The sequence below is a fragment of the Sapajus apella genome, unplaced genomic scaffold, assembly GCF_009761245.1.
Source record: "Sapajus apella isolate SASKATOON/1434 unplaced genomic scaffold, GSC_monkey_1.0 scaffold1, whole genome shotgun sequence".
Lineage (NCBI taxonomy): Eukaryota > Metazoa > Chordata > Mammalia > Primates > Cebidae > Sapajus > Sapajus apella.
The window spans coordinates 52,576,251-52,581,244 of NW_022436941.1; positions in this window are offsets into that span (position 1 = coordinate 52,576,251).

Here is a 4,994-nt window from a genome sequence, read left to right on the forward strand (position 1 = left end):
AGTTTAGGCTTGTTCTTAATTTATACACAGTGTTCTTTGTGATACAGGAATTTTTTCTTTATGTGACATGGTGGAGTTTATTGGTCTTTCTGCTTTAACATTGGTACTTTTTGTATCCTGTTTACAAAATTATTTCTACCTTAAAATTACAAAGATACTCTGCTTTCTTCTAAAAATTTTAAGCCTTTTATTTTCATGCTTAGGTCTTTATCCATTTTGGGATTATTATTATAGATATTAAAACATAATAGGGTTTTTTATTAGACTAATAAATTTTAGCAGCACTAGCAATATTTATTGGACAGTCTATCTTTTTTCCATAGATTTTTAATAATTATTCTGCCATATGCCAATTTTGTGTTTATTTTGTCTGTTTCTGGGCTTTCTATTCTGCCACATTTTTCAATTTGTCTACCCTTGTACCAAAGCCACACTTTTGAAAATTACTAGGAATTATAATAAGGGACACATACATTCTGCTCACTTTTCCTTTTCTTCTTCAAATGACCATGATTATTCTTGAAATTAACCTCTTCAAAATCTCTGGTTCAGATGTTGACTGAAACTTCATTGATTTTTAAACTAATTTGACAAATACTGCAAAATCTTCCATATTGAATGTTTTTATATATAAACGTAGCAGATGGCATCCGTTATTCAGGTATTTTATGTCTTCAAGACCACTTTGTAATTTTTATATTTTTCTCTTCTTTTGTTTAATATTTCTAGGTACTTTATATCTTTTCTTCTGTGAATGACTTGTTTTTTTTCTAAATACATTTGTGATGGTGTCTAGAAATGCCATTGATTTCAAACTTGCTGAATTCCTTTCATAATTTTAATAGCTTGATTTGTATATACTCTTAGATTTGTCTTGCTATCAGTCAACATTGTCTGTGAATAATGTCATTTTTTTCTCTTCATCATCCATTTCTTTCATTTTTTTCCTTCTTGCTTTATTTGATGGGAACTTCAAGATAATGTTGACTAGAAGAAATAATCATGGGCCTCATTTTCTTACTCCTGACTTTAAAATAAAGATTTCTAAAGTTTCATCATTGACTACGAGTTTACTGTAGGTTTACACAGATCAGTTTTTTTAGTTTCTTTATATTCTGAATTTGCCTACAGTTTATGTAACAATAGCAAACAGTAATTCATAATTTAATCTCATGTGTCACACATATTTTGCAAAACCTGAAAGAATACACACTGGGATAAATGAGCATTCAGGTTGCATCATTGTGGCAGAAATTTCTCTTTCTCTAAATTATTTAAAGTTAGTTTGTTTGTTTCTTTGTTTTGATAGCTATGAATATATCAATAGAGTTATTTCATAAGTAAAATGAAATGAAAAGTAGATTGGGGAAATAGTTGCATTGTTAGCCAAATTCTTCTCCTTTGCCTAATTCAACACTCTCTGACACATAAATTTGGAGCTTCTTCCACTACTCTTTGATACTGAGTTTAATCACGTACATTTCTTTGTGCAATTGGATATTCACAGATGTGACACATGCAGAGGGTTCTCTGCCTTTGCCATGAGACTGCAACTGAGCCGTAGGAGAATAAGACCTGAGAAACAAAGTTGTGTCATCGTAGTGGTCCCATCTGCGGCCCTCATAAGTCAGTCAGTAGTCAGCCCACCTACACACTTGAGCACAATAGCCATGATTGGCAGAGTCTCCTAGCCAGTTAGCCCATATACTTTTAAAATGATAATTTTCAGAGTTTGTGGTTTGTTAAACTGCAGGCTGTAGTGATAAACAAATGATGGAGAATGACTTACAATGCTGGGCTTACAATGTCTATGCTTTAAATATTTTATTTTGTATTTTGGGAGACATACAAAATAATTCAGAGGTGAAAAATACTAATGCTAGATTTTTAATGGAAACAATTCTGATGGATACTAAGTTTTGAAAACATCAGTGATTTTAAACCTCTTTCTCAGTTAAGCTCTTAGTATGAACTACATGTTACTTTGATAAACTCAAAAATAAATAATCATTAAGTATCAAGATGGGGAAATATTGTTTTTTTGATCTAATTTCAAGTGTTATTTGTTTTGAATAGTGTTATCATTGTAACCAGGTTAAATGCTTCATTTAATACCTGGTAAAGCAAAAATTTTAAATAAGCAAGAATTGATTTCTTTTCATGAATTATATTACAAACTTATGAATCTTATTCCGAGATGAATTTACATAAGGTATAGCTTATGTCATAATCAAATATTTCAGTAGAATAACATCTGTAATAGAAATTTGATTATATATGTTGTAAGCGACATGGCCCAGCAATGTGCATGCTGAAGTTTCACCGGCCTCTGTGTTCTACTTTTAAAGAACAGGTTTTCATGTAGTTACTGATATCAACCCCATGACAAAGATAAAAACCAAGGCAATACCTGAATGACCAGAATGTTACAATGGAAACTTGTGCCAGTGTGAAGAATCTCAGGAAACTTGGTTGGATCTGAATCTGACAAGGTGATTCTACAGATTTGGGGGAAAATTCATGAATCCACATTACATCTACAATCTTCTAAATGTGTAAACATCTCATACTGCAAGTATCTCTTAAAGTCTATGCCATTTTATGCCAACTAAAATGTAGATTAAATAAGTTTTTCACTTAGTTTCTGCCATTTTGGTATCTGTTTAGATGGATCTTAAAGAATAACTGTACTGTAAAATAGTAAATAATGCATTATTTTATAGCTTAAAAACATGCTATTCCTCTTAGAGGATTTCTAAACTCTTAACACATAAATTATCACGTAATATTTATATTGAAATTACTTTTGTTAAAATAGGTAAGTAGTGAATATCCTTCTTACTCAATTAGTATGAGATCTACAGAGTTACAAAATAAGATTTTACAGTAGTTGGAAGGGAAACGAAAACTTTAAGATAACATTGACTTATAACTTGTTTTGGAAATCACTTACCTTTTTGAAATTATGCATATATGTGCATTATCTATAATTCTTTGCGACATGCCAACACTCACTGAAACAATTGGAAGTTTCATAAAAAACCATGACATTTCCACACACATGTAATTGTGAAAGTTGTAACATGCGTTTTTTCAGCTGACACTACAATTAATGTGAATTGTCAGGTTAATGTAGAAAACACTGCATAATACAGAGTACTTGGGTAAATAGTGAATAAAAATTATGAATTTTTAGCAGACCCTTATAACAGTATGTTGGACACAAATAAATTATTTGCTTAACTATTTAAATTTTACTTCATGAGACAGTACAATAAAAATAACTGTCCCAGTTATTTAGTTTAATCATGATAGTAAGGCAACTTTATAGGAAAATGAATTTAGTTATTACTAGACTAGTTGAGTTTAGTATTCAACAATCTAGATTTCCAGATTTTAAGGGAGGAAAAGTTCATATGTATCAATATTGCATTCATAAGGCCAACTTGCCTAAGACAAAGTTGAGTAGCAAAAGAACACAGAAACACTTTGGTTGTATGAAAACTATGCTTAAGGTATATAATATGTAGATGTGCCCTTAACATATACCATAGGCATGCATGTATGTTATATACCAAGAAATGTCAATGTAACAAAGGGTACATTTAAAGCTGGGCCCAAGATCTTTAGATGCTCAGAAATCATTATGAATTAAGTGTATTAAAATACATCATCTCTTTGATTTCTTTTTGTCACAATTCAGCAATATTTGTCATATTTGATGAAGTGCTGTCGTATATTATGACAAGAAGCATAGAATAATTATAGTGGTGCTAGTGTTTAGTCTATCTTAATGAAATTGCCTGTTTCCCCCATAGAGGGTTGGTCTGGCTGTCTTTCCTCAATGGTTTTCCTATTTTTAAGTGGAATGTCTAGTTGGCTACATAGAAGACATTTAAGGAAAATTAAAGTGAAAATTTTGAAAGAGGTAAATAAAAAGAAACAAGTATCTTGAATCATTTTAACTCCTTTTAGATAATAAGAGGTAGGGCTATCCACACATATCCGCTAAAGATTTTACAGTAAAGATGGCATGTAAAAAGTATGAAATAGAACTAATAATACTGTTTATAATATTACATATTTCTCTTATTTCGTCCATGTAATTATACTTTATATAAAGCATCTTAGGCAAAAATAATCTTCCACATGACTCTCTTTACATTTATATTTAACTTATATCAGAGAAAGACTTTACATTTTGAAAACCTATACCGCATTTCCGTCCTTTGCCTGGGATCTATATCATTATTGAAACATATAAGTAGTTTGTATTGGTTTAGGAGTTTCTTTTTTCTAAACTATTGGTTTGCTTATGTCCCCTGTTAAAATAGAATGTGTTGATGGCAAAATTGCAGTTCACCTTGACTTCTGTGTCTACTTGGCAGATGAAAGCATTGTTTTTGGCAACTCAAATACAAATAGTGTAATAGAATATAATTACGGGACTTCATCTAATGCACTGATGGTCTATCTGTGCTTTAGATGGAGTCCCATAATGCTTTCAGCCACTATGATAACGAATAAGCTGCATTAGTCTAAGCTTCGAAGACACCTATCACAGTGGGAGCCTATGGCACACTCACACAGTGTGTGTATGTGCCTTTGCACCTGGACATGAGCATAAGCTCATGCAGTTAGCTGAATTTAATAAGTTTTGAAGGACAGTTGAACACAGTTTAGGACTTCTACTCTACTGACTTTTTAAACAGGGTCCTGTAGGATAAAGGAATGTAACTGTAGTGTTGAGGTAACCTAAGTTCATAAAAGACTAAAAAAAAAAGAAACTGGAGTTGAAAAATACGTCTCTGTTAAATGGAAATGTGCTTATAGTTTCTACTGCACCCCCCTCAAAAGAAAATAGAAATATGGAATTGCAAAACACACTATATGAGGAATACAGGGATTCTGAAAATTTTGTGATGTTTGTTTTCCTTCCTTCCTTCCTTCCTTCCTTCCTTCCTTCCTTCCTTCCTTCCTTCCTTCCTTCCTTC